Below are 25033 nucleotides of genomic sequence, written 5' to 3' on the forward strand. Positions count from 1 at the left end.
GAAGGCAAAACAGAGGCCGGGGCAATGCGTGCAAGTGGTTGCTGAAGAAGTGGGCCATCAGCAGGCTCCTGCTGGGCACAGCTGTTGGTGCCACTGCCGCAAGGTGAGTCAATAATTAGAACCCTCCAAAAAGAAGGCCTAGCCATTTGGGGGGGATCAAAAGAAAATAAGACCAGGCCTTCTTTTTGGAGAAACACAGTATATATCTATCATTCTCAAAGCCAGTTGTGAAAAAATATAGCCCTCCCTCATTATTATAAAGTTGCTTATCCTTGCAGGTAATACTTACCAATTCCAGTTAAGTCAATTAAAGAGAAACTAATTCAAACTTTCCACACAAAAAAACCTTGCTAGTGAAGGAATAAAACAAACACCTGAACCAACATTTATGAAATACCAGGGTTCCTGAATTCAAACTCTAATAGCTTGCTTACATCCGGTAGTTGCAGATGGCTCAATAATTAACTTAATCAGTACTTATATTGTTAAATAAGAACAACAAAGTAATAAACCACAAAAGTTTATCTGTGTTGACTTCTGCTTTATTGACTAGGTATACTCAGTATGAACAGAAAATCTAACCTATGTTCTCAAAAATAAGATTGTTGGTGTTTGACATCATTAATGGTCAACATTTATTATATATGTAAAGATTGTTTGTGCTGTACCCTCTTTAAGTGGGAAGAACCTTGTATTCTGTCCTCAGCTCCTTTCAAATAAACTTGACTCAAACAGATTATGTAGTCTCCACTAGTAAATTGGGGTCATCAGCAATTTTCCCTTTTATTCATGAATTCCAAGTTTATCTGCCTGGCCTTAGGGCAGGGATGTCAAATTCTGGTCATCACGGTGGCATCACATGATATATCATGACTTTTTTCCCTTTCACCAAGCTGGGTGTGGCCAGTGTGTGACACATCCAGTCTACAGGCTGCGAGTTTGACAGCCCTGCCTTAGGGTGGCTCAGAAGAATCAACATAAAACGTTGCCTGAACAAGTCTGAATGGCACAGCCAACCATTTCTGATCAATAGTGATCCTGTTATACTTAGAAATATATGAATAGCTGGAAGTACAATAGTTTTTCTGGGCTTTGTACTTCTAAACACATTTGAAAGACATCAAATTAAGAAAGCTGTTTGTAGAAGGATGTCATAGAATTTTGCAGAGATGTTCTTGTCATATTGAATCAGCTTAATTACCTATTTTCTTTTTTTATGAGATGGGTTATGCACATGCTTAAGGCTGTTAACATGCTGTCTCTATCTGCTATGAGAACAGTGCTTAGTATTTTTAAAATTGACTTTATAGCTGGAATTCATAGGTGTAATTTTTGTGCCTTTTACCCATTATCACAAATTACATTACAGTAATATATAATGTCACAAAATGATGAACTCTTTTATTTTCTAGATTTATATGTCATCTTTTCTCTGTGAGTACAAGATGAAAAATGTGAGGATTCCCAAGGTTTATCTGGGCTGAGAGAACAATTTTTAAGTTCAGTATTTTATTGATATTTTCCTCCATCAATACAGATACTGTTTTGGCAAAGCATCAATTTGCCTTCTGGTATACACTAAATATTTCTTCACATATCCATTTCTGATTTTAAAAAATCCCCCTCTTTTTGTCTGTGTTTCTTTCTTTGAAAGAATTATTTTGCACAAGCAGTTCTTGCAGCACTTACGAATTTTTCTATTACCTGGTTATTATTTGCTTTCTTCTCATTCCCACCCACAAGGCTAAATGACCTTATTACTGTAAATGTATTTACTTCTACACAATTGCAACAAGCAGCTCTTTAGTTAAATGAAGCTGTTGCTAAGTGAAAAATTACATTACTGCGACTGTGCTTTTCTTTTTCCACTTCCCTGCCCTTTGCTTACTTTGCTGCTGGGTCTGGGATAATTACCAAGAAGAGAACTAATGTTTGTATATACTTTGATTAGAGAGGAAGGGGTTAGAAGAGAGTAAGCAGGTACACAATTGGAAGAAATATTGTTGCATTCCTTGCACTCTTCTAAGCCTTTGCTCTCCAATCTGTCCACTCTACGGAAAGGGGAAAGGAATGAGAAGAAAATGGGTCAGAATGGGGAAGATAGAGATTACTTGAAGCCAGTCTTCCCCCTCTTGTTTAAATAATCTCTCTGCTCTGCAAGGGGACGGGGAGGAAAAGTATTCTGACTGGTGGAGTCTAGCAAGAGATTTCTCTGCTGTCACCCACCCCCCATCCTGTGGAATATTCTTCCCCCAGAAGTGAGGCAGACACCCATTCTCTGGGTCTTCTGAAAAGGAGCTAAAACATGTCTTTATGGCCTTGTGTGAGGAATCCACACAGTCATGGGACTGGCTGGTGCCCTGAGAACCCTCCCTTCACCTATTTGACTAATTTTTAACAGAGTTCAATCATCCTTGTCTCTCTTTAAATTCTAAATTGTTAAAATTTAAAATTTTTAAATTCTTATATACAGTTTTTATATTTTAATATTTTTATTCAATACTACCAAAAGTCTCTGAGGAATATGGACAGTCAAAAAAATGTGAAAAATCAAATAAATAAACATGCCTCTGCCATTTTTTCCTCCTCTCCCCTCTCACAGAACAGAGGAATTGGAGAGGAAGGAATTATAAGACACACACACAATGGGAAATAGAACCAGTTGTTTGCATAGTGTACTTGCATCTGAAGCATGAATGCCTAGTTTTTCATGTGGATTCCTCATTCCTGCTTATTCACTGGTAATCTCCTCTCCAATTGGTTGCTTCTGTATGTGGTGATGTGGGGAGAAAAAGAACTGATCAGGCACTGGACAACATGTACCAACTGATTATGTGACTGAGGGACACTGTAAAAGTTGTAAATGCAAGCATTGGTTGCAAAGTTATTTTTTCAGCCCTATCATAACTTAGAATGGTAATAGAATGAGGCAGTAAGAAAGTGAGGTCTACCTGTATAGCAATGGTGCTCAATTTTGGCAACTTTAAGATGTGTGGACTTCAACTTCCAAGACTCCCCAGCCAGTATGATGGGAGCCAGTGGTGGGATTCAAAAAATTTACTACTGGTTCTGTGGGCGTAGCTTGGTGGGTGTGGCAGGGGAAGGATACTGTAAAAGCTCCAGTCAGAGGCGGTATTTGCCGGTTCTCCAAACTGCTCAAAATTTCCACTACTGGTTCTCCAGAACTGGTCAGAACCTGCTGAGTACCACCTCTGATGGGAGCTGAAGTCTACACATTTTCTGGTTGACAAAGCTGAGAAACTCTGCTGCTCAGAAATGGTCTGCTTTGTTTGCAGATATTCCTTTCACACCAAATTGGAGATATGTTATCAGTTGTAATAGAATGTGTGGATGACCTGGGGAAAGGGGAAGAGATTCTGCCAAGGAAATCATCAGACAAGAGAGGCAGGAACCCCAGTTGCTTAAAGGTCAGAAAAAGAAATTTAGGAAGGACCCGCCCTAATGGATCAAGCAGTTAAAAGTAGTTTAAAATTAGTTCATCTAATTATGTTTCCTGTCCAATTTACCTGGGAGGGCTGACATTGATGTAAATAAAATGCAGCAATCTGTAAGATTCCATTATTAAATTTCCAATCATTTAAATTACATGCATGCTTTTTAAGTACACTAAACATTTGTGAGAGTGCATTGCTCAAAGGGAAGTTTGCTATTGCTAGCAATGATCACACAGAAAAGCAGCCTTGCCAAAGTCACAAGAGCCAAATGCTGCTATGTGAGGAAGTAGTTAATTTTATCCTTGCCTTCAAAGAAAATGACTCCCAAAATATCACATTTTAACAAGCAATCTTTGGTCGCTATATAAAACTTCTGGGCTATAAGCTAAGATGTCAAGTTGCAAGCAACTCATATCTAAAGCTCCCTTAAACCTTCTCAAACTTTTATGGTTCATGTCCATAAGAATACAGTCCCCATTGCTTTCAGCCCTGATAAAAGAAGGCCAAATAGATTTGAGATTTATTACCCTGTAGGAATACATGTGCTTACGTGGACATCATTTTTTCTTTGTTCCTAATTTTGTAGTCAAATGGTTAGAGCAGTCTCCCAACTTACCAGCTTTTAACCAAAGTTTGAGGTTTTTTTAAAAACCTAAACAAACATTAATAAACAGACAAACAAACAAAGACACATTGAATAAAACAAATAAAGCCTAAATAAGTCAGTTACCTAAATTGGTGCCGGTACCTTTTTGGCTAAAGAAATGTGAAACTAAGGCTTCTTATAAAATATAATTTCCAGTTGCCATCCATCCAAAATGAGAGCCATTGGCATGAGGACTGAAGACACAATCATTACCTCAATTTTTGCTTTTCTGTTTGTTTGAAAGGCTTATTACTTCAGCTCTTGCAAGCACACCCAATACAAATATATAACATAAAGATGCAATTAGATAATTGGTGATTGTGCTATACTTTTGTTGTCAGAAAAGGCTAATTTAACTGAAATCACTTTCTTAAAAAATAAAAACCAATTTTTGCAAGTGTGACATTTTCCTGAAAAATAAGCAAATAAGCTCATTTTTAAGTGGCATTGACAGAATAATCACATGCAGTCCTTCTCATTATCAGCTATCCACTGGTTTTGAAATACACGCGGTTTAACTAGGCCATGAAGAATGAATTAACCACTTTAGTGTGGCGATGCCATGGGTCTCCTGTGATCTTGATACAGGTGCCTTCATTGGCTGCTGCTAGAAATAATGAGCCATAAGAAATAATTTGTCCTAGAAAGAGAAGTATTTCCCACCATCTAGAGAAGGAACTGTAGATTGTTCCCTTTCTTCTCTAGTACTTTATGTATTGCCATGATAGATTCAAGAAATGATTTAAAACACAGTTTTTTTAAAAAATAAAATATTAGTTTTAGATTCATTATTTAATATTATCTGGACAATAGCTGTTTGGAGTACAAAACTGTAAGTCACCCACATAAGGACAAGTTGGGTATCACTCACAAAAACATGTAAACCATTTTTAGAAGATGACTCTACATACAAGGGTATAAATAAAAATAAGTAGCTGGCAGAATGCTGAGTTTCTGCAGCTAAGAGTTCTGTAAATAAAAGTGCTGAGCTAGGGCATATCATTTCTCTCGTTTGCAAAAAGTAAGTGGTACTTGATACAAGTATGAAAACCCTCTACAGCTCAGCTGGCTGTTCAGGAAGGTAATTCCTGCCCCAGAGTTTTGGAATGTTTCTGCTCCTTTAAATATTTCTCAGTTAAGCAGAATGTAACAGTCATTCATGTTCTGAATGAAAAGTGGGCTGGATTAGCAAAAAGTCATCTTGCACCATTTAACCAGCCTGGCTGTAATGGTATTTCCTTTGCTATGTTGCCAATCTTTCATTTTCTGGTGCTTGCACCTTTGTTTCTTTCCTGCCAGCTCAGCAACAGATCTTTCTAAACTTTAGAATTCAGTATACCACCGTATGGAACTGAGTGTATTAAAGATGCATTGCTTTACCATGATTGCTGTATTTGGAAGGTACAAATACTTGTCCTAGCATGCAATGGTTATTGTTATTAGACTTTTTCATTTTGTTAAAATATATAATTCTCTAGACAACCTCTCCCTGACAAAGCTGATATTGGAGGATAAAGTATATTTAAAAACACCGAGAAATATATTTAGAAATGCATATTTAGAGAAAAATATCCAGAATTTCATTTTAATATGAATATTCCTATGGATTAAAGTATGCATTCAATGCAGAAACCACATGGGACAAACTGTCAGGTCCAAATACAGAGATGAAACAGTGAGATCCAATGAACTTCAATCCTTTATTTGCTTATTCCTAATTGACAAAACCTTGCCAAACTAAAGTCATAACCTTCTAACTTATTAGATATATCCTAAGAGATTTTAGGGAGTGGTACCCTGAACTTCTTCCCACCTCCCACTTCCAGCTCCAGGCCGCTCAGTTTCTTAATCCAGGTCTCTTCCTGAAAATGCTCTGAGTTGGCAAAATATTCCCCTTCTGCTGCTATAGGTGCACATTTCATCACCCCAACTAATGAATTTGTATTGTGTTCAATATTGTATAATGTAGGAATAACTGGTCCATACCTGATTGATCCCAAACAGAAGGCAACTCCTTAAACTTTTTCACACCCTTTTTGCTTGCAGTGTACTGTTTTTTTTTAAATCAATCTAGGATATGATAAAAAATGTGGTTACTAAGTTTAAAGGAAAGCAAGTTTCAGACTAGCTCAGCTGATATGTATCATTAAACGTACAAGTGAGAAAAAATGTTGTCAAAAAAAGAAAAAGAATCTTGGATTTTCTAGTGTAAATCTCTTCTCTTAATTCAAATGAGAAAACGAAGGATGATATTACAAACAGATCCCACAACTTTAAAGCCAGCTTAACCAGTAAGAATGATAATATTGCTACACTGCAGCACATATAGTTCAGTAGTGTGGGAAATGTTCTTACCTTCAAATGAACTTTGCATCACAACTGCAGAATTCAGCAATGTTCATGACAAACTGATATCAGATTAATGAAGAGCATGTAATGAATTACCATTCAAATTCTGTGATTAAATAGTTTCATCACAATATCTAATGCAAGTAGAGAAATTGTGACATTGCCCGAGAATGTCATTGCATATGTGATGTTTTACTTCCCATTGTCCCCCTCCTCTCCTTGGATACTTATTCTAGCATAAATGAAAAGTTAATATGATTTGATGTAAGGAGAGAGGGAGAGAAAGTTTAAAAAACATGAGGCAGAAAGTACATAGGATGAGAAAAGAGAAGATAAATATGTTTTATAAAGAATAACATTCTGGAACTTCTACTTCCAGAAGATAGCATTCAGTGCCAGAAATTGAGATATATCAGTTATTAAAATATCCTTGGAACTCCCAATCTAAAATCAAGTTGAAGAAGATTAATTTTGTCCCTTCTAGGAGGATGGTTCAGAAAACTGTGTTTCCTATTATGAAATTCAATTTATCTTATGTATAGTAGAATGCAATACCAGTAGTTTTATGATACTTATATTAAATATTAATTTTAATAGCAGACATATTTTGATATAGTGGTAAATCAAACATCTATTTATTATTACTATGGTTGGTTGCATAGTAAGCCAGATATTTGGACTGGAGTTGGCATTATTTACCTAGTAAGACTTTCTCAAAGACCTGGGATATGCACATCTTATTTTTATATACAAAAACATGTGAAATCATAACTGTCGTCAGTTCTTCAGTTGGTGTTGGCCTTCATATGTTATCAAGTTCTTTCCAAGAATGTCATGATGAATTAGTATAATATATATATATGCAGTTCAAAACAGTGTGGCCTGATGAAAATTTTGTCAATGCACAGATTTTCTAAATGCCATCTAAGTTTTTATATATATATATATATGAAATCTAGTGTGTCAACAGTCGCTGGAATCACCATGGCCACTTTATGCCAAAATCTTTCATCTTCAATATTCAGATCTCGATATTTTATGGTTTCTCCAATTCTTTGTCTTCTTGTATCTCCTGGTATTGTCACACGAATTAACCACAGTAACATCTGGAATGTTATGAAGGTTAAGATTTTATCAGTTGTATTCAGAATCCCACAATATTTTAACCTGTTTTCAACTACTTTTTCAACTCCGTATTCCCACCAATTTTTTATTACTGACACATGATAATTTTTCCAGATATTCCAGTAAATCAAGTTGGTGACCCTGTTATGTCATTGTTTATAATCCATTATGATCTTTCACAGGATAAATATATCATCTACTGTTTCTTTTGCCTCTTTGCATAATCTGCACTTTGAATCATTTGACAATTTTTCAATTCTGGCGTTGATTTCATTAGTCAGGATACCTTGCTCTTGGGAAGTCAAAATGAACCCTTCGGTTTCTTTTTTAAATGTTCCAGTTGTAAGATTTTATCTTTAACCACTTTCCTTTTTGATTTTTTTGTAGGAATTGATCATGCAATACTTTTACATGCCAGCATTCTGATTTTATTTTTATTACATTCTTTTTATATTTATGTTTTTGTTTCCTGCATATTCAGTAGGTTCCCATTTTTAAATTGCATCAATGCTTGTTTATCTTTTATGTTATCAGCCAGTGCATGCTTTTCTTCCTTGACAGTTTGACCTGAAGTAAATCTCTGCTTTCATTTCTGCAGGACAGATATAATCTATCAATATCACTACAGGGATGCAATGCATAGTGAGCAGTCATTAGCTTTCTTGTTTTTCAGTCCAAACTTTCCAGTACAGCTGAGGTTCAGTTATTAATTCCAGCAGTATATCATACATTTTAACAAATTTGGGTGCAAAGAAGATGTCCAGTTTTGAGCCATCACTTCACCTAAGAGCCAAGCAAAGGCATAGATTGGATTTGAACATAGGAATTTCTACAGTAGTGGGATTCAAATAATTTAACAACTGGTTCGCCCAGGTCAGGTTGGCTGTCATGGGAGGTGTGGCCCATTCCTGTCCTCCAGCTCTGCCATACATGCAAGACAAGTGTCCTGCGACAACCAACCTGACCCTGGGTGAACCGGTTGTTAAATTGCCCTCACACACACTATTAATGGGGGTCCTGGGTGCTGTGCTGCAATGGAGAAACAGGAAATGAAGCAGCCATCACAAGGGAAGGACGAGGTTAAGGGAGAAGAAAGAGGGAAAGTGGCCTCCTCCTTCTCTCACACCAGCTGCTCCATTTCCCATTTCTCCATTGCAGCACCGTGCTGCACTACTGCTCCACCCACTACTGCCCAGATGCCCTTATTTCCCCCAAGCATTTCTTTGTCAACCTGATTTCCATCTCTGTCACATTTCTCCATCGTGTTTCTCGCCGTTGTGTGTTGGGAAACAAGTTTGTGGGACTAAAAATAGTTAAATCAATTCCAACTTCACAAGATCTTCTTTTGTGTGTGTGAGAACTTAGAATTGATTGAACTTTTTTTAGTCCCACAAACGTTTGTTTCCCTGCACATGACTGTGAAAAATGCAATGGAGAAATGCAACAGAGATGGAAATCAGGTAAGAAATGCTTGGGGGAAGTGAGCTCCAGGTGCTGAAATGGGTCCATGTCTCTCTAGCAGATGCCCAAGCCTTCTGGAGAAAGGTCGGCATCTACCGGCACTTAAATGCAGTGGTATTCTAGCTTTGGCCAGAAAGGAGCAGCCAGCATGGGTGCTGCAGGCAGGATGCCTCTCACTTCAGAACCCTCCCTAACTCTCTGGTGCTCCACCAGCACTGTGGCCCTGAGCTTCCGGCTTGCATGCAGGCTCAACCCCTGCTGCCTGAGACAGTTTTCACCTGAGTGACGTGATCAAAGGTTTCTGTCACTCCTCTCTTGGACTTTTGGGGAGGGATTTTTTTCCCTGCCCAGAAGGAAGTTGATCGAAAACCAGATGTATTCCAGAAAACAGATTTTTTTTGGAACACATCCAACTGGTTTGCAGAAATCAACAAAAAAATAGGTACTGGTTCTGCCAAACTAGTGTGTACTAACCGAATACCACCATTGGATTTCTAATTATATACTGTATTGATGAAGAAAGGTGAAGACTCCCACTTAAAGATATCTATTCCTGCAAAGACATAGATTTAGAAGTGTATCTTCCATTTAGGTCTTTCCTACTTAGGCCAAATAAGCATCTGCACAGAACTGTAGATTTTCCAAATTTAAATAAGTTCATATTCCTGTGGAAGAATTATAGTATTGTTAAAAGATGCTAGAGATCTCTAAGGATAGTTATCATACTTCAACAAACAAATTCTTTGGAGAAATTAAACATTTACTCCATACATTTTAGAGCAGAGGTGTCAAAGTGACAGCCCACGGGCCAGATGCATCATATGCAGGCCACACCCACCTCAGCTCCGTGAGGGGAAAAATGCCATGATACATCATATGATGGTAACGTGATGCCGTGAGTTTGACATTTGTGTTTTAGAGCAAGTAGGCTCATAAGAGATAAATCATAGGTTGGTGCTTGTTCATTCCTGGAGCCAAGCTAACAATCAATTTGTACTGTGTTAATAATTAATCTTCTTGTTACTAATAAAGCTGTCACTCAAGCAATTCATCTTAAATACTCAGCTACATAATTTATAATAATACTAATTATTAGATGAAAAAATGAAAAATGAGGAGTACCCAATTGTGCAATAGCTAAATATCTAACATTTATTTGCAGATTAGCAATATTATACAAATGAGATACATCATTTATATAATTAGAAGTGGTCAGAGAATGGATCTGCAAAAAAAGAATAAGTAAATATTTATATATTCATTAACCCCTGCTTTGAACTATAATTATATTATACCTATACCATTATTATATCTTTCTATATCTAAATTTCATTATATTAAATTTATTATATTGTATTGCATTGTGTTATGTTGTTATGTTACGTTATATTAAAATGAAATTAGGTATATTTAGATATATGCCTATATATACATGTATTATATTACTATAACTATACCATGCATGCATCCCAGGGCAAGTAATTGTATATAAAGACAGAAAATAAGGAAGGAATATTAATATATAAAAAGCAAGATAGTTCAGTAACACAGTTCTCTCTCTCTCTCTCTCTCTCTCTCTCTGTGTGTGTGTGTGTATGTGTGCGTGTGTGTGTGTGAGTTCTAAGAATGTCTACACACTGCTGCAATTCTTCTTTGACCTTCTCACAGGGGTGGGATTCTACCTGGTCGGTCTGGTTCTGTCGAACCAGTTGTTATGATTGTGTCCAGTTTGGAGAACCGGCAAATCGCATCACTGGCTGGCCCCTCCCCTCCCCTCCCCACCCACTCACTTCTTACCTGGCATATGCGCCATCCAACTTCCCTGCATTAGCCTAATTTTTGGTAAGTTGCTATTTTTCCTTTTATTTTCTGACCATCAGCTGTTCCAATTATCAGCTGTGACAGGAGATTTAGATTAGCTAGAAAGCAGGAAATTGTTGGATTTCTTGCTTTCTAGCTAATCTAAAAGCAGAGCTGAACCTTCCTTAGGATTGAAGCTTCTATGCAGACTCAGGTAGCAGTCTCAGGTAGCAGTTGGCAGAATGATAGATCTCTAAATGAATCTGTGCTTCTGGGAGCAACTCAATCTGCCTGCCTGCTTTGCTTGATTTGGGGTAAAGGTTGCTCTTTTTTAATAAAAAAAATCAATATTTACATAATGATGTGTTGTGAGTTAATTTTGTGAGTTTGCTTGCTAGCAAATTTTATGTGACAGACTCAGGTAGCAGATTGCAGAAAGATAGATCTCTAAGTGAATCTGTGATTCTGGGAGCAACTCAATCTGCCTGCCTGCTTTGTCTGATTTTGGGTAAAAGTTCACCATTTTTTATTTTAAAAAATCAATTTTTACATAAACATTTACAATATTTACATACAAGCCATGCCCACCCAGTCACGTGACCTCCAAGCCACACCCACAAATTAGGCCATGCCCTCAGAACCAGTTGTTAAGAAATTTGAATTCCACCCTTGCCTTCTCACTTCTATTTTTTTCCGGCATCTTATTAACTCCTCTGATGATGACTTTTTCAATTTCTCCATTATCCATCTATTTTGTTATTTGATTTAAATTCAAAAACTGCTTATGAGCTGGTCTCTGAAACTGAACCCACCCCTCACCATGTGGGAAAGAAAACTAAATAAGGTGTCAGAAAAAGAGAGAAAAGAATATGCAACAATAGATAAAAAAAGAGATCAGAAAAAAATAATAATGGGTGAATCCATCCACTTCTGGATTTGGCCCACCTATAGATTGTGCCAAATCTTCCCATCACTTGCATACAATGAGATCATCAAAAGATTAATCGAATCCAAATGTGGTCTTGAAAAGGGAAAAAATAATTGCCAAGCCTTTTGTAGTGGAGAAATATTTGACTTTTGCTTATAAGCTCCTTAGTGCAGGAATGACTCATCGTACCTGACAAGTACTACAAACACTAATGGTATAATTTAATTCATATTTTTACGTTTATTTAAATAAACATCCTGATTCTCATTTATTGAAACTGATGGAGGCAGCCTTCTCCTATTTATAGACATGACATTTCCCTGGTGTATAAATTATAGTCTTTTGTATCTTCTCAAATGCATCTAGCTGAGCTATGCAGCAATTGACTGGATGAACATTGTTGCATGACACTCTATTAGTAAATGGTCTATGAAACTGCCAACACTTTAAACAACAACCTTCCCCTGTCTTCAGCTGTAGCTATTCTGAAATTTTTGAAAGAAAGATTTATTTTATACACTTTTGTCAGGCTACTTTTAAGGCTTGCATGACAGGCAGTCATGAATTCAGCTTATGAAAGTTCGCCTGTTGCTATATTTCCGTGCTGGGAACAGATAGATTTTTATACTTCTATTGGGTAGGCTGATGTTAAAAATAGAGAATCTGTGCCAGAAAAGTGGGCAGGAGGCAGAGATTCTTTTACTGTGTTTATTTTTGCACCATATATACTTGTCCAATTTAGGTACAGAAAAAATGAATTGAATTCCAAGCCAGTGACTTAGCAAAGAGGTTGTGATTCTAGTGGAAGGGACTTTATTCTCTTTCCTCTTGGAATTCCCCAAGCTACAGCTCTTCATGCTCTCAAAGGTTTGCCTTGCTGGAGTTTTTCAGGAAGAAAAGGGATCTGCAGGGCAGAATCTAAATTAGAAAGATGAGGTCCCTTTTTGCCCAAACTGGTAGGAGTCTGCAAATGTCCCCTTGGATCCCTCCTATATGAGAAAGAAAGTTCTCTATAACACTGCCTTTTTTCATGTGTATTCAGCAAGCACTTTTAGTGATCTTTACTAGTTATCCACTGAAACTGTAATGTGTGAAACCAATGGAAAGTTACATTTTTGTATCTGTGCAACTTCTAGCACACTTTAAGTAGATGCTTCTTCTTCTTCTTCTTTTTCTTCAGCGTTTGTCTCGCGCTCGGGCGAGGTCCGCTAATGTCCTTGAGTACTGCTTCCACACCTCTCTGTCTGCCACGTGTGTCGGGTCTGCCTTCGCGATCTCTAGATCGGCCTTGATCGTGTCCATCCAGCGTTGTTTAGGTCTACCACGCGGTCTCGCTCCTCCGACAGTCACCTTCATTACAGATTTGATGATGGATTCTTCCTTGGCGCGGCTCACGTGGCCGAACCATCGTAGCCGGGACTGCCTCATGACCGTGGGGATGGGCACGACGTTGAACCGTCTACGCACTTCTTCGTTCCTGACGCGATCGAGTAGGGTGAGGCCTACCGACCATCGGAGCATTCGCATCTCCATTATCTGTAGATGCAATAGGAGATAAGCCACTATCAGTGTATGGTTTTCTCTCAAACTCTTACAAGTTATCACATAGGGATCCTACTGTATTTGTAAGATTTTTTTAAAAATAAAATGTTTAATAACATGTCTGCCAAATGTTGGAAGTGTAATCAGACCCCAAGTACCTATTATCATATGCGGTCGACATGTATGAAAGCAAAAAAAAATCTTGGACAAAAATACATACTTGGTTGGAAAAGATGATTAATCAGCATATAGATTTGAAACCAGAAATATTTTTATTAGGTGTAATACCAGAAAGCTGTGTCAAAGGGACTATATGTTTAATATTACATGTACTAACTGCAGCGAGAATTGTATTTGCACAAAATTGGAAAAACAAGAACATCCCATCAGATAAAAATATAATTTGGAAAATATTGGATTGTGCAGAGATAGATATAACATTGAAAATAAAAGATAAAGGAGATACAGAGTATTACTTAACGTCGAATTGGTTTTATCAATGGTTAGAGGTAAGTGGTAGAAATTAGTTGAAAAAAAAAAGCATTGTTATGTTTAAATTAAACATGAATGCTGTTTATAACTATAAGCTAATATAATCAATAGGATTACAAATATAATATAATCATTAGGATTACAAATATAATATAATTATAAATATGGTTAGAATCATTTTGTTGTACTATTACTATTGTTATCAGTATATTTGTTACTATTTCTTTTTTCTTTTCTTTTGTATGATGGTATGCCCAGACAATACACTGTATTCAAAATATTTATATGTAAATAAAAAAACTTAATTTCAAAAAAAAGATTTTTTTAAAATAATAACTAATTTTGCTTATTTTTCAGGGGAGAAAAAGTTATTGTAAAAGTTATTTTCTGCCTAATCATTTCTGGCTTAAAATTAGTAGCCCATTATCTGAAATAATACTGTCTTGAAATAATCTTTCATTTTTTAATCTAAGGTTGCATTTTATTAATTCTTGAATAAAATTTATCCCATTACTACAGCAGCATAATAACGTAAGCCATAATTATTCTATGTTCCCAAGCTCCACACAAAATCATTTTTAGATCTATAGTCTAAATCTCTATTTATTTATTCAAAAATTTACTTTCAATCATTGTTCTGTTAAATTGTCCAGTAAAACCTACCACCCCAGTGCAGAATTTAGTACATCACCATCAGCCAAACTGGTAACCTCCAAATATGTTGGACTACAATTTCCATTATATTTCTCCCAGTATGGTCAACAGTTATGTTGCCTAGGGAAATATACAAACTACCAATTTCAGCCTGTGGATTCAATGTGCAAATGAAATTCCTATTTAGGCTACTGTCCAGTTTCTTAGAAGTAAACATTATTGATTTTTGAGTATATATGATATCGTTTGTTATTAGAGTCCAATCTGGTGGAATGCAATTTCACCAGATTGGACTCTTAATAGAATGAATTTCTAAACAGAAACCCCAGGCACCAGATAAAAGTTTTACTATAAATTAAAGTTAACTTTTAATTAACAGCCTAGCTGCTTGTAGTTCTGGAATTAGGCAACTTGGTCTTCTTAAATGTTTTTAATCATTTCTCTAATTTCAACCATTGATTTCTTGTTATAAAACTACTGCAGTTGCTAGCAATTTATGAACAAGAATATCAGCTCTTGAAGTGGATGTATTACAGTCCCTAGCAACTGAAAATAACCTTAAGTCTTATTTCCTGGAGCTTGATAGCACCCATTTATGCATAATGTATATTGTAAGGAGGTATGCATATATTAAGAGGGGGGGAGGAAGGGAGGGAGAGGGAGGAAGGGAGAAAGAGAGAGAGATGCATGTATGTGTATACATTATGATAATTCTGTTTTCATTTTTTTTATTAAGTTATAGAGTATTACAAAATACAAATATAAATAGAATAGTAGGCGGGAGGTGAAAGGGGAAGTGAAGTGAGGGAAATAGTGGGGGAGAGAAAAAGAGAAAAAGAAGCATTGACTTACAACTCTCTCTATTACAGTAAAATAAAGCATTAACATCAAATCACAGCTTTTGGCTTTTCCATAAGAATATACACAAATCATTTCTATAAAGATCTATCAATCAAATCTGTAAAATCCAAAGTCAGAGTTATATTCTTTTCCACATCAAGCACGAAGTTCAGAAGCGATTTCCATGTGGAAACAAAAGTACTTATGTTCTTTTCTTTAATAAAAGTAGTCAGTTTTGCCATTTCCGCCAACTCCATCAACTTCCGCAACCATTCTTCCATGCTAGGAATTGAAATGTCCTTCCATTTTTGTGCATACAATAGCCTTGCTGCTGTCAAAATTTATGGTAACAAAGTTCCAAATTTTTTCCACAGTTCTTTTTCCATGAGACCCAAAGGGAAAAGTTATGGTTTCATTTTTATCTCCGTTTTCAGAATTTTCTGTATTAAGATATGAATCATACTTCAATTTTTTTGCTTTATCACACATCTACTATAAATGATAAAAAGGTTCCTTCTTTATTTTTACATTTCCAACATTCATTTGACAAGCCTTTATACATTTTGGATAATTTATCTGGTGTTAAGTCATACATCATCTTATAGAAATTCTCTTTTAGATTATAAAGTAATGTAAATTTTAAACCCTTTGTTCACATATTTTCCCATTGTTCAAGCATCACCTTATATCCAAAATTCCTTGCCCACTGAATCATACAATATTTTACATGTTCATTTGCCAAATTCAATTTTAATAGCATTTTATAAATCTTAGCAATAATATGTTATTGTTGCCACATAATGAAAGTTTCAATTCATTTTTACAAAGTCAAATCCATAGCACTTTTTAATCCATTTTAAACCTTTCTTTCATAAGTAAAGCAATGGCAAACATAACTTCTGATTCGAATTCTTCCCTCGGCTTTAATATTGGGTCACCAGAGTTGAAAGATGAAATTTTACCATACATCAGCCAATCTGGCTTTGCCAACATTTCTTTTCTTGAAAAAGCTTCCTGTGGTGACACCCAAAGGGGAAGCTTTGTAGAGAGCCTAGTTTTATATTTATTCCAAACTCTTATTATGGCATGTCTAACAAAATGGTTATTAAAATTAACATTAACTTTACTTTTGTCATACCATGTAGCATTGACATCCAAACCTTAATTCATGGCCCTCTAATTCGAGTAGCCTCTTGTTCTGAAAGCTCACCCTTTCTTTTGCCCAGGTCAAACAACATGCATCAAAATACAATTTTGTATCTGGTAGACCCAACCCTGCCCCCTCTTTTCTTGGCATCTTGCAATAACTTATATCTAATTCTTGGTTTTTTCCCTTGCCATATAAACTTAGATATATCCATCTGCCATTGTTAAAATGTGTTGTCAGTTGTGAGTATTGGTAATGTCTGAAATAAAAAAAGCATCTTTGGTAAAACATTTATCTTAATTACAGAGATTCTTCCCAGTAGTGATAAATGCAATTTATCCCATCTTTGTAAGTCCTGTTTAATATCCCTCCAGAAAGGGACATAGTTATTTTCAAACAGTTTTATATTTGTATTTGGCAACATAACCCCTAAATATTTTACCTTTTTCTCGACCCTAAAACCTGATTTTTTATTCAATATATCACTATCCTGAGAAGACATAGGCTGAATCAGCATTGTTGCTTTCTGTTTATTTATTTTGAAACCTGCCAGAGCTCCAAATTTCTTCAAATTTCCATATCAAATATTCTATATTATTTTTTCAATCCTGTAGAAATACAAACAAAAGCTCTCAATTTATAAACTTCTTTCTTAATATTTATATCCCTGATTTTGTCATCCTGTCTGATAATCTGTATTCAAGACTACCAAAACCAAAGCAAAGGGGACAAAAGGGCGTCCTTATCTTATGCCCTTTTGAATAGTTAAATCACCATTTATGAACATTTTTGCATTCTGTAATGTGTAAATTGCTTTAATTCCTTGCATAAAATTTACTCTAAAGCCCATTTCTTCCAGCATTTTAAACATAAAGCCCCAATTCAGGTTGTCAAAGGCCTTCTCTGCATCTAAAATTATGATAATTCTTAATGGAAAATGGAAATAAAGATATGGAAGAACTGTTAGCTGATAAAATATGTAAATACCATCTTGACCCTGAATACACATTTCATTTCTTCACTCTTCTACATTTCCCACATCTGCACCTTCATTTTTTTGTCCTTAAGGAAGATTGTTTCTTTTAGGACTGCTCATAACTATAGGCACCTCGTTAAATAATCATTAGGAATCACTAGCAACCACCTCTTATTTCAGATCTACAGGATCCCATTCTAAAGGCATGCTATGAATATGTAACTGCCTTTAATACTGCTTTTGGCAAATTTTAATACACACAGTGAATACATACAGTTTTGGATTGGTTAATTGTGATGTGGTCTCAGATTTAAAAATAATACATATTCTGCTGTTGTGGCCACGCATAGTGTACCTGAATGAGATTTTTTTTTAGAAGAGCCATCTTCAAAAAGACATATCAGAAATGTCTTAGAGTCACTTCACAAACACAAACATTTTGCTAAGTTGAAAAAATAAGTTTACTCCTCAATTAACTGTTTGGATTACCAAATCCCTACAAAAGATCTGATTAAAAGTGATTAAGGCACCAGGCTGGAAATCAAGAGTCTGTGAGTTCTAGTCCTACCTTAGACGGACTAGTAACTCTGGACCAGTGCCTGGTAACTCTGGACCAGTGATTCAACCCTGCAATTATTATTGTAGGGGAAAGGGAGGACAAAGGAATATTAGGTATGTCCGCCACCTCATTATTTATAAAAATAATAAAGGCAGGAGAACCATCTAAACCAGGGCTCTCCAACCTTGGCAACTTTAGGACTTGTGGACTTTAACTCCCAAAGGTCCTCAGCCAGCAAAGCTGGCTGAGGAACTCTGGGAGTTGAAGTCCACAAGTCTTAAAGTTGCCAAGGTTGGAGACCCCTGATCTTAACAATCTAAATTGGTATCAAATTGATCCTGCAAAAGTACAGTTCATTCTTTCGTGGTGGGAAGCTAAAAATGTGAATGATGCCCAGTGTTTTGTAGACTTTGCAAAGTAGAAAGGTCATCTCCAATTTTATAGACCACGCAATGCTATTTTCTCAATTTTTAAAGAGGGTATATAAGTTCAGGTGGTCTACTCAAAGGCGAGCAGTGGTTCAACATCTGAAAATTATTTTTTTTCCTGACTGCTCAGACATCCTGAGCATCTCAAGTCTTTTTGTCAAACAGATGCATCAGATGCAGCATTAGAAACCCTTCTCCTCCAAGCATCAAGGGGAGAGTGGATATTTTCTGCCATGTGCTTTTTTATGGCAGAGTGCTTCTCGCAGATGAAGGGAACTATGATATTTTCAAAGGAATAGCTTGCAATAAAATCTGAATTCCAGCAAAAGAAACATTTCTTGGAGAGCAATTCATCCACTGCAAGTATGCATGGATCACAAATATTTGGAACACCTACAAAAAGTATCTACAATCCTCATGTCTCATTAGACACACCTTTTTCCTGTTTATTTATGTTCCTTGCTCATAAAGACATTACTCGATGCACGGTCATCAAAAATCTGAATATGATCTTTCATCTCCATTTTTCCAGCTATTATCCGCTATTGCCGCAACCCAAGAATAGACCCCCAGATACCAGAAATATTGAGAAGCAATAGATCTGTCAGAGTAACTCAATAACAAGGCTGATATGTCCATGTTCCAATGGATGTGAAAATTTTACTTTCATCTGTGAATGATGAACAGTTGCTTTGCAAGTGTCATGTATATAGCATGTTTCCCTTGCTATAAGGGAAGAGATACAGTATTACAATTCTGCCATGACATGTAAATTTCTGGTCATATTTACATTTTTGCTTTACCCTCTCTTTTTACTCTTGGGGTCTTGGGACTTCTGATGGATTTTATTACTGATCTTTCTCCTATACTGGCTTATACAACCATTTTTGTGCAAGCGGGTTTGTTTACCAAGATATTTTATTCCTTACAAAGCCCTTTCATCAGCTCAGGAACTGGAGCAACTTTTTCTATGCATTTCTATAAGTAGGGGCTTAGTCAATCACATCAAATTGGATTATGGATCTCAAATTATAACCAAGTTTTGGAAGGTCCTCTTCTATCTATTGGACATTCAGATTCATTTGTCATCTTGCACAATCCACCCACTAATGGAGTAAATCAATTATTAAAACAGTACTCGAGGTGCTGTGTCTCTTATCAGCAAACAAAAAAACCCTGCTGACTTTTATTTGCAGAATTTAACTTAATAAATTCCTCCACAGTCCTGTCTCTGTGGCACAGATATGACATAGATGCATACAGACAATAGGGTATTACAATTGCAGTAAGAGATCTGGTGTTGCTCTCTACTACATTTTTATCTTCTGCCTGTTAATCTGTAAACTTGGACTTGAAATTTATTGGCTCCTTCTGTTACTCAGAATTGACCTAGTGGCCTTCTGTTTGTATCATGAAATTTTATCTAGTCTTCCATCATAGTTGCTTGTTTATGAGGAGCCCCCTTCCCACAACCCTATCTTGGTGGATGAGGAAGAAAAAATGGAATGTGTTTTAGATTCTAGATGTAGAAGGAGATGTTTGAAATATTTTATTCATTGGAAGCGCTCCCCTGAATCTGAGAGATTAAGGGAGAATGCAACAGATGTTCTTTCTCTGTACCAGTTCCATCTGAAATCCCTGAAGAAGACTCATTCTCCGTCATCTATGACCACTATCAACAGATAGTAAACCCCAGGATGAGGACCGCATCATGTTTCCTACCACAATAAAACCTCCAGTACTGGTTTACAAGAATGGGTGAGAAATTTCCACCCATCTATCTGATTCTTTGGAAGAAAACATGTCTGTTGACATTGAGTAACTGCCAAGCAAAGGTGGGGGAATGGGTTTGTACTGGTTTCTCATGGCAATATGTCTGCAAAGAGAGATTAGTTCCAGAAGGAGAAATAGGGCAAAGAAAAACAGACACAAAGTTGGCAAAAACAAGCAAAACTTTACTGCTGGCAGATGAAAGAGATAGTAAAAATAACATATCCAGGAAGGAAAAGAGTATAAGAAAGAAACTCAAAATAACCCTGTCTTGATTCTGTTTCACATAAGAGGGGGAAAGGGAAATTATTCAGACTTCCAAAATTATGTTATTTTAACTTAGAACAACGAGGTAGAACACCAGTAGTTCTTGCAATGTCTGTTTCCTAACCTAACCAACTTTGAAGGACTGATGCCCTTGCAATATAAAACCAGTTATTAATAGAAGCATTGATGGAAGTATTTATATTCTGGATTACTTTGAAACTCATCAGCTTGCAATGCAAAAATATTCTAGGGCAGGGGTCCCAACCCCCAGTCTGTGGACTGGCATCAGTCCACTGCATGCCAGAAACTGGACCACACAAACAAGCCAAGCCCCATCCTTGGGATGCAGGATGCATGAAACCATGCATCCTCCAGTCTGTGGAAAAATCTCTCTCCATGGAACTAGTCCCTGGTCCTCAAAAAGCTGAGGGCCATTGTTCTAGGGTCTATCATTGAAAATATGAATATAATCTTCACATATTTATGCAGAAATCAAATTCACGGAGTTCTGTGGTTTGGAAAAAGAAGAAAGAGTCATATTGAAAAGCATCTGATCGAACCTAACTCCAGGATTTAAAATCCAGATTAGGCTACTGTTTGTGACCCTTCTTACATGGGCACCAATATGGGGTCTCCACTCACCAGCTGTACTAGATGCCATTTCTTTTTGCCTGTGTTTTGGTAACAGTGTTTTATCATATTTAATGTGTGAGTTGCTTAGAGATTCACTGAATGACAAGCAGTTTGTAAATATATTAAATAAAACATCAATTAAAAATAATAAACTCATTAAAAAAAGGTCATTAGTCACCCTTAGAGAATAAAAAATTCATAAAAATAAATCTGCATATTTTCTGAACATTGTGTATAAAGGAAATATTTCATCAAACAATCATCCACACTAAATTGGTCTCTCTCAACATCCCATTTACTACAAATGAGAATATCTGGAAGAGCATCCCCAAAATATGCATCACAAACCTATTTAACTAATATACAAAGGTAAAGGTAAAGGTTACCCCTGTCTAGTTGTGTCCAACTCTAGTGGGACAATGGTCATCTCCAAACAGCCAGTATTGTCTGAAGACATTTCTGTGATCATGTAGCCACCATAACTATACATTGAGGCTCATGAAATACTATTATTCCTAACAGACAGGAAGCAGCAGGTGAAGCTAGGTGGAATCACATCCGATACCTGTACAATCAGCTCAGGGCCCCCCCAAGGCTGTGTGCTATCTCCACTTCTCTTCTCCCTATGACCAATGACTGTATCTCAAACGATCCATCTGTTAAAATACTGAAGTTTGCTGATGACACAAAAGTGATTGGTCTCATTCAAGACAATGATGAATCTGCATACAGACAGGAAGTTACACAACTTGCCTCATGGTGTAATCAGAACAATCTGGAACTGAACACATTCAAAACTGTAGAAATGGTGGTAGACTTTAGAAGAAGCCCTCCTATACTACCACCTCTTACAATACTAGACAACACAGTATCAACAGTAGAGACCTTCAAATTTCTAGGTTCTACTATATCACATGACCTAAAATGGACACCTAACATCAAAAACATCATCAAAAAAGCACAACAAAGAATGTCCTTTCTGCGCCAACTCAGAAAGCTCAAACTGCCCAAGGAGCTGCTGATACAGTTCTACAGAGGAGTTATTGAGTCTATCATCTGCACCTCTATAACTGTCTGGTTTGGTTCTGCAACCCAACAGGACAGACACAGACTTCAGAGGATAATTAGGACTGCAGAAAAAACAATTACTACCCACCTGCCTTCAATTGAGGACCTGTATACTGCACGAGTCAAAAAGAGGACTGTGAAAATATTTACAGACCCCTCACATCCCAGACATAAACTGTTTCAACTCCTTCCCTCAAAACGACACTATAGAGCACTGCACACCAGAACAACGAGACACAAGAACAGTTTTTTCCTGAAAGCCATCACTCTGCTAAACAAATAATTCCCTCAACACTGTTCATTTACAAAGTGTACACTACTATTACTGTTAACCTTCTCACCACTCCTTATCACCCATCCCCTCCCACTTGACTGTTTCCTAGTATGATTTGATTGTTGATTGTACCCTATGACTATCATTAAGTGTTGTACATTATGATTCTTGATTCTTAATGAATGTACCTTTTCTTTATGTATACTGGGAGTATTTACACCAAGACAAATACCTTGTGTGTCCAATCACAGTTGGCCAATAAAGTATTCTATTCTATTCTATTACATTCCCATCAAAGTGGTACCTATTTATCTACTTGCATTTGCATGCTTTCAAAATCCAAATTAAGCAGGAGCTGGGGCAAGTAATGGGAGCTCACCCCATCACACAGCATTCAGGTCTTGAACCTCAGTTGTCAGTTTTCCAGCTGACAAGCTCAGTATCTTTAACTGCTGAGCCATCACACCTCAAATAATATATATAAGAAGGACAATTATTTGGGGGAGAAAAATACTTTGGCCAAATTTTAATATTTTCAGCAGTGAAACAAGACTGTTTTAGGTTATTCCTATGGTTTATTTCTCTGCTTAAATTCAAATCACTTTAGTTAAATAGTGTCAGCTTGACTTATTTTCCATACCATGGAAATCTATATATCAATAATTAACATTTCTTTTAACTAGCGGTAGTAACACTTTACAATATAAAAGAATACTTTATTTGCAATCTCTTTCACTCTCCCAGTTCAACTTCATTAGACCCTTGTCCTCACTTCCTGGGTCAGATTTTATTGCTCAAGGGAGAGAGAAAATGTGATATCTGCATATTTTCTCTTACTCATTACTTTTTAATTAAAATGTTATAACCCTGCTTCATTATGATGTTGCTTCACTGTCTGCAACTCCTTTCTCCTTCCTCAACTGTAATATACAAAGTGGGTGCTGAATCTGATCACTTACTCAATCATGACTACAAAGCCAAAATCCAGACTCCAAATAGTTTATTTGTAAAGGTCTGCAAAGGCTGGGCAATCACCCAAAAGATATGTGGGCCATGCTCCCAAGTTTACTGCCAAACACAAGCTATATCTGTTTTACAGAAACAAAGAAGCTCAAATTACAGATTATTGGTTGCAAGGCAGGTGCCAAGCAATGCCATATACAGAGGCAGATGAAGTAATGGTAAGATTAGCATGTGTATTATATTTTAGAAAAAAATATTCACAGAGCAATTTCTTGTCTCTATTGTGCTGTGTACCAGACTGTGCTATGTGTCCCTACTTTATGTCCATTATGGCACAACTCTAAGCAAACACAAAGTTCTCTATCTTCCTACACCATTTAATCACATTGAATGCCTGCCTTCTTTTGCCTCTTTCTGTAACACTGCAATATCCACTGCACTAGCCAGCACCTCAAAAGCAATCGCTATTCCCTCTGGAGCTTTGTGACTTCTCAAAATGACCTGAGTATCATGGCAAGGGAAACATACATTAAATCTTATATTTGACTAGGAAGATTTAAATTTTTCTATTGCTTTCTAGTACTTAAGTAGTGCAGGTAGTTAACATATGACCATAGTGGAGCCAGCTTATTACAATCATATGTCATAATAGTTGTTGTGGCCTTTTTTGTCATATTAAGTGAACACCATGTTTGTTAGGCAAGCCAATGGTTCTGTATGGGTATGGTTGTGCCAAAAACCAGAAGTTAAGTGCCAGTTGTTGGTGAAACCATTGTAAAATACACTCACATTACCATGAAACTCTACAAATGGATGTAACTGCAGCTGTGTTGCCAGATGCCCAGAGTTCAGTCACGTGACCTGAAAGAGTGCCCAAACTTCAGAACTTTAAAACCAGATCATAAGTCCCCTTTTTCGGGATGGTTGTAACTTAAAATGGTTGCTAAGAGAACCGGTTATAAGTCAAAACCTACCTATAATGCAATCATCAATTATATAGCTCTATACCCACAGCTCATCTAATTCCTTGGTTTTGTTACCTGCTGTTGAACAGCTCTGGATAACCTGCTCCTTCTTTCCACAGCTCTCAATGATCAGTCAATAATAGTGCAGTCCAATCTCCAAGTCCATGTATAAATAACAATGTGGCATGGAACGGAGAAGCATGTTCGTTCTTCTCTGCAACAGAAACAGTATCTCTACCCTAGAAGGGAGAACCAGCATGTAAATGTGTGTGTTTATGCTTGCGTATATATTGTGTGCAAGTGTAAGCATATATGTGCTACATAAATACATACATACATACATACACACATACACACACATACATACATACATACATACATACATGCATACATACATACATGTTCTGTCTCACCTTTCCTCTTTCCCAAAAGATGAGAGTACAAACTCACACAAACACAGGCAGGCAAGCTGGCTCGGACTTCACAGAGTTAATTCTTTGGAACTGATAATATTCTTGGCATTCCAACACGTCCTGCCTGCCAAGTCCGAACTGATAGCAAATAAAATTTTACAGAAAATCACAAGGCAGTCCACAAAGAAAATCTGAAGTAAGGTTAAACTTTTTCCCGTACAAAGTTTCAGGAGAAAACACACACACTTTTATCCCCTGTGGGGTGTGGCTCAATGACT

General features: G+C 36.6%; 1 long non-coding RNA gene across 2 annotated transcripts in view; it reads right to left on the reverse strand.

The window, feature by feature from the left end:
- Positions 1-15374: 15374 nt before the first annotated feature.
- The window catches only part of LOC148125585 (uncharacterized), a 28546-nt gene continuing 18887 nt past the window's right edge, over positions 15375-25033 (reverse strand). The window contains exons 1-3 of one of the 2 annotated variants that reach the window (XR_015743971.1): positions 24756-24957; positions 24418-24581; positions 15375-15732 (exon numbers count right to left, since the gene is read on the reverse strand). This is a non-coding gene — a long non-coding RNA (uncharacterized LOC148125585). Of the gene's footprint in view, positions 15733-24417; positions 24582-24755; positions 24958-25033 lie in introns of those variants that run through there. The other variant, XR_015743972.1, reaches the window with a different exon arrangement.

The sequence above is a fragment of the Pseudonaja textilis genome, chromosome 5 (assembly GCF_049901715.1).
Source record: "Pseudonaja textilis isolate UNSWEBS1 chromosome 5, rPseTex1.2, whole genome shotgun sequence".
Classification (NCBI taxonomy): domain Eukaryota; kingdom Metazoa; phylum Chordata; class Lepidosauria; order Squamata; family Elapidae; genus Pseudonaja; species Pseudonaja textilis.